This window comes from Eretmochelys imbricata, chromosome 1 (genome assembly GCF_965152235.1).
Source record: "Eretmochelys imbricata isolate rEreImb1 chromosome 1, rEreImb1.hap1, whole genome shotgun sequence".
NCBI lineage: Eukaryota > Metazoa > Chordata > Testudines > Cheloniidae > Eretmochelys > Eretmochelys imbricata.
The window spans coordinates 94,613,505-94,619,766 of NC_135572.1; the positions used below are offsets into that span (position 1 = coordinate 94,613,505).

The 6,262-nt window shown below is 47.1% G+C and overlaps 1 long non-coding RNA gene across 1 annotated transcript; it reads left to right on the forward strand.

Annotated features, from left to right (window-relative positions):
* Nucleotides 1-358: 358 nt before the first annotated feature.
* On the forward strand, nucleotides 359-4,347 carry LOC144258897 (uncharacterized). The gene is made up of 3 exons (XR_013344812.1): nucleotides 359-507; nucleotides 1,929-2,009; nucleotides 3,275-4,347. It is a non-coding gene; the product is annotated as an uncharacterized LOC144258897 (long non-coding RNA).
* The last annotated feature ends 1,915 nt before the right edge of the window (nucleotides 4,348-6,262 follow it).

Here is a 6,262-nt window from a genome sequence, read left to right on the forward strand (position 1 = left end):
ACCGCCGCAAGCAGCCGCGGGAGGGGGGCACCGTGCAGCCCCCCCCAGGCACCCACCGCCTGCTCAGGCGGGATGCGCGGGGCGCAGCTCGGGCGGGGGGCAGGAGGGATCCCGCGCCCCAGCGGGAAGCGCAGGGGGGAGGGGGGGGAAGAGAAAGTTTTTGTGGGCGGGGGGAGAGCGGTGCAGCCGGATCGTGGCGGGGGGGAGGGGGCGAGGCCGGTGATTGGGCGGCGCTCGGAAGCACTTTGTTTTTTATGCTAATGAGGGCGGAGCGGGGCTTGTGGATATTTACGTTGAGGCGGGAGCCGCCGCCCTTCATTCACCCACATGGTCCGCGAGCCCGGCCGCCAGCGGTGGACCTGCCTTCGCGCCGCTTCGCCCCCCCCGCCTCCCGCCCCTCGGCTGCGTCCCGCGCTGGGTGTGGGGGGCGGGGGCGGCGGGACGCCCCGCGAGCGGAGCGGGGCGCCGAGCCCGGGGGAGGGGGAAGATGGTGGCGGCCGTTGACGGGTGAGTGGCGCGCCTGGCGCTGACGGGGAACCTGTTGTGCGCGGCGCCGGGGGGGGCAGCAGGGCGCATGGCAGCCGCGGCGCCGCCCGAGCTCTCGCACGGGGCGGGAGGGGCCGGGATGAGGGAGATTTGAAAAGCGAGTGCGCCGCGCTCGGCTGCCGCGCCTCCCCCAGCTCCCCGCCGCCGCCGCCCGCGCAGCCCCGAGCGGGCCGGGATCCAGCCGCGGAGGCCTGGCCGGGAAAGTTTGTGCTGCGGCCCGGCGGGCGCGGGGGAGAGCGGGCGGCCGGGGAACAAAGCAGCACGTGGGGCAGGGGCCGCCGCGGCCCTGCTCGCCGCCCACGCCGCGCCGGGACAGCGGGCCGAGCTGGGGAGGCCGCGGGTTGGGCGCGCTGGGCGGTCCCGGGAAGCAGGCAGCGCGGCGGGCTCCGAGCGCCTCCGGGCCGGGCCCCTCCGCATGGGCTTTTGTTCGCAGGAGGGGCGGGGGCGGCGGGCTCTGCTCCCCAGGCGGCCGCGGGGGGGAGGGGGGCGGGGGCGACCGGCCCCCTCCTGCCCGGGTGGGACGCGGGCTCCGGGAGCCCCGCGCTGCAGCCGTTCCAGCCGCTCGCTCGGTTAATTACGAAATCGGCGGCAGCTGCGGGGCCTCGGCGGCGCCATGTTGCCGGGAAGGGAGGGGAGGCGGGCGGGGGACATGGCGGCGGCGGCTGCGTGCTGGGGCCGATTGTTCCCTGCTAGGCCACGAGCCGCGTGTCGGGCAGCGGCGGCCCCACGAGCCGCGGGCTCCATCGTTCTCTGTCCCCCGCCCTCTCCGTCCTTCCCACTCCCCCCCCGCGCGGCCCCAGAGAGCGGGCACCCGGGCCGTGTGGGTAGGCCGGGCCTGGAGCAGGCGGGGGCGTCCTGCCGTAGCCGAGCAGTGACCTCCCTGCGGCCGCCGACAGCGCCCCCTGGCGCCCACGCGGGGTACGGCCCGCCCTGTGTTCGCCGAGCACGTGCTGCGGGGTGCGGGCCCGGCCCGGGGGACTGCAGCACATGGCGCCGGGGCTCCGCGCCAGCCGGGCGCACCTGCCCCGGCCCCAGGGATCTGCAGAGACACCCCGGGGCTGCGCGTGCTTCCCCGCCGCCATTGCCCCGCGTGGAAAGGCCAGAACGGTGATGGTCAGCCTGATGCAGCCTTACCCGATGTCTCCGGCGGTGGGAGCCGGACAGAGCCCCCTTTTGCGTTTAAACACATTGGGAACAGGCGGGGCGGTCATATACTGGGCTCGATGGACACAGGATAAAACCGCAGATGAATTTTAAAAAGAGAATGCTTATTATCTCTTTATCTTGGTAGAGATGGGTAGGAAAACAATCGCTTAAGTTTTGTGGCTTTGTTTACAATTTCCACGAAAAGCAAACGCATTTTGATGTTCATATCTTTGCAGTATCAGTGCATGCAACACTGAAAGGCTTTGGCTGTTGATTGATCCATGCAAGTTCTGCTGCAACATTTTTAGTTAAAAGGGGTAAGTTGTGAAATTGCATGCTACCTGTAGTTTGTAATATCTTTGAAATGTTTGTGACTAGTCTCACTTTGTTTAAGAGTATAATAAATTACACCGTGAGCCAGAAGATGGGTTTACAAGACATTACAATTCAAATGGTAGTGTTTGGAGTCCATTGTCTGATAAAAGGAAGAAAATTAGCTTAATTTCAAAGCTTTGGGTGTTTTATTTACTGTACTGCCTCCAGATTACATAAGAACTATTTATTGTGATGTTTTTCACCTGTTACTCTGCTGCTTGTCACTTGTCTAATGACAAAGTAAATCAGCCAACCTGAGGCTACTCCAATAATCCCACTTCAATTTTTAACTGATGCTACTTCAGTGTTCTTCAGCTGAACAAGTAATAGAACTATTAAATTTTAGTTACCATGTCCAACTTCAAGAACAAAGTAGCTTACAGACATTAATTTGATAGGTGATGAGTATTCATACTGATATGAAAACTGTATTGTGACTTAATTATGATGTAGCATAGTTTCTGACTTTAAATAGTTGAGTACCACTTTTATTGAACTGGAATAGCCTTTTAAAATCTGACCTTACTACTTCAGGAACGATTACCAGTTGAGACATGGCTGTGTTTTAGCAGTCTGTAGTACTGTACTGTTAACAGATTATAATGGATATTTAGTTTTTATTTGTATTAGTAGCTCTGGCCATATAATAGATAATTCTCAGCTGTAATGCTGATTACTGTCTGTTGGCTAATCTCAAAGTCAAGATTTAAAACCACTAGGAAATCAATTCCTTTGAATTGAATGTCAAATAGTACATTGTAACTTCTTGTGCTTTGCATATTTGCTGTATTTACTGTTTCGGAGTACAGTTATAGCAGAGACATCCACTGAATTACTAAATTTGTTCTGTTTATGATTGCAGGCAAACATTTAATTTTCTCCTGTAAATTTAAACATTTAAAAATCAGACGTAACTTCATAATGTTTTTTAAGTTCTTTGTATACATTTGATGGAATTGATTAAAAACTGGTGGTTGAGTTTGGGGAAGAGCAAAAATGTATTGATATTGCTTATACCCTGCCATCATCCCTCCACCCCACCGTTTGTTTTTTAACCCACTTGTTGGTCTGTAGTTTGGATTGATTTCTCTTTTTGTACTATGCTGAGGACTAATTCAATTGCTTTTAGGCTAGTTGGCACTGTTTTATTGCATATGACAATTATTCAGAATCTGATCAAAGCATTCATTTTGTTCTCCTCTTTCAGCAGGTGCAAATTAGACAACTTCTCTTGGGGAGCTACTGAACATCTGGTCATGTCAGGGTAATGTCAAAGTGCTTACAGTGCAGGTAGTGATATAAGAACCTACTGCAGTGAAGGCACTTGTAGCATTATATTGACAAGTGCCACGGGAGATCTTGCAGAACTGCAGTAATTTGCAAGGTACCATGTGGTATTAAGTGCTTTTTGTTCTAAGGTGCATCTAGTGCAGATAGTGAAGTAGATTAGCATCTACTGCCCTAAGTGCTCCTTCTGGCATAAGAAGTTATATCTTCATCCAGTCAATCAGGCTGATTAAGAATGTAGATGTTCCAGTAGCTGTCTGCTCTGCAGTCCTCTGTTAGTTTTGCATAGTTGCACTACAAGAAGAATGTAGTTGTGCAAATCTATGCAAAACTGATGGTGGCCTGTTATTGTCTACATCAAGAAAGTGAATTTTATTTACTGCTTATGTATTTTGGTGGTCTTGCTTTCATAGCAGTTCCTTCAGTTTAGTAAATGACAGCTTCTGTAGTACTAAAGTGCTTATAGTGCAGGTAGTGTTCAGTAATCTACTGCATTATGAGCACTTAAAGTACTGCTAGCTGTAGAACTACAACTTCAGCATGCCTTCCTATCAGACTAACTTTTTTGTTTTGTTGCACACTGTTCTCTGGTTAGTTTTGCAGGTTTGCATCCAGCTGTATGATACTCTGCTGTGCAAATCCATGCAAAACTGACTGTGGCAGTGACAAGTCAGTGAATAAGTAAGGAAAGTTGTACCCCTTTCTACACAGGTTGGGATCAGTTGCAATGCTGTGTGTGTCTGTAGTATTGCACTTGTCCCGGCCTGTTGAGGTTGGTGGGGACAGAGGCTGCAACATCTTCAGTAGTTTGATTATTTTAGGAAGTGATACTGCATTTTTCCAGAAAATCCAAATACCTAATAACTTATTTTCTGAACTGTTCCATGTAAACTAATGTATGGCTGGACATCATATGCCACAGACATTTCTGTATTTGTAAATTCTTTTTGTATGTTTACTAAATTAATGTTCAATAACAGAGTCTCATTTTTCTTTTGTGGGTTCTTCCTGTTGTATTGAGTATTTGCTTACAGTTAATCCTCAGTAGCCATGCTAAAGGGAAATGGGTCAAAAAGCTTTTAGTTTTCAAAGATCTTTCATGCAAACTTTACTTAGCCTAGCCTGAGTCTGTAGCTGACACTAAAATTGCATAAAGAAGTCTGCATTTTGTCTTACGACAGGTTTTTAGTTCACTTCTAAAATTATTTTTAAGTCCTTAAAAACCTCTGTTCTAAATTGGCAATAGAATGAATATGTAATTCTAACTTAAAATTCCATGCAAAAATCTGTCAAAGGTTCCAGAATGCCAAGTTTAAATCTGAAGGACAGATTTAGCCTTTCAGTCATACTCTGGAATTTTTTGTATAATCATACAACAAATGTCATGTATTATACACCTTTCTATGACTTTGCATTTGTGTGTAGTATCCCAGTTCTGTGTTTGTGTTTCGGTCACATAAATACTAAGTAAACCATTAATACAGTACCTTACATACGTAAAAGAATAACAAAAGTGCAGCATACCTAGGCCATCTAAAATACTGTTATAATTAATCCTTTTGAATTCTATCTAAGGAAGATGATTGGGTGAAAAAGTATATGGTAGCTTGCTAATTGAAATAGACATATTCTCTCTAAGGTAGGTAAGTCTCTCAATAGATTGACCCATTGCATGTTTCCCTAAACTTCACACAGTCCTGGTTGTGCAGTCCAATCCTACCATTGCTCCAAGTTTGTTACTAATCTTTTTTTAAAGAAACAGCTTTAAAACAGTATTATCAAAGGCTTAAAGCTACTAGAATAAAGCCAATTTGTGTTCCAGTGTAAATACTTGTCATGTATGGCTATTTCAATTTGAAATTTTAGATCCTGGTGGTTCTGTTGAGGTCAAGAATCTGTAGGAAGTGGCTTTTTTCACTTTACCTTTGATCAAAAATAACAATTTACATTTTTGCGCACTACCAATCCCTCCTCTTATCAAAAGATAAATAAATAAAAAAACCTTCATGCACAGACCAAGTCTAGAAAATGACATACTCAAATATGAATATCTTGGATAGTGTTACATGTAGTATTACTGCAGCTATAATACACTTTGAAACTCAATGTAGTGTGTTTTTCCTACCATCTTCATAATTAACATTGCTATCAACCTCCTATCTCCCTACACTGTTTTATGTATTAAATATCCAACTGTTGTAGGCTGAATTAAAAGAAACCCCCCAAAAACTGGAACTTTTTTGGCACATAAACTTCACAAATTCTTTAGTTATGTTGGAAATTCAGTAATTTGAACTGGGCAGAAATATTGCAGGGAATGTTTATATGTAACTCAGTAGGGTCACTTAAAATGCCCATGTGTAACTTGCAAAAATGTGTTCTGTTTTTGAGTCTGAAGTGTGATTACAATTAGTATCTAAAGGAGCAAAACTTGTACCTGCGGAGTCTTAAATTGTTACCTGTTAGTGCATGTAGAATTTGTTGGGGAGCACCTGACCCTTAATTTGTTGGTGTAAAAGGAAATGCTCTGCTACTCTTATGTTTTCTGGAGTGTGTAGAATTGTAATTCAAGAATTAGTAGTTTAGATAGGTTTCAGAGTAGCAGCTGTGCTAGTCTGTATTCGCAAAAAGGAAACGAGTACTTGTGGCACCTTAGAGACTAACCAATTTATTTGAGCATAAGCTTTCTTGAGCTACAGCTCACTTCATCGAATGCATCCGATGAAGTGAGCTGTAGCTCAAGAAAGCTTATGCTCAAATAAATTGGTTAGTCTCTAAGGTGCCACAAGTACTCGTTTCCTTTTTAGTTTAGATAAGTAGACAAGACAACAGTATTTTGTGATCCAGGAAGCAGCCACTTTACCTTGATAACATTGTCCCTCCCTTAAACCAGAGATTACTAGTTCTA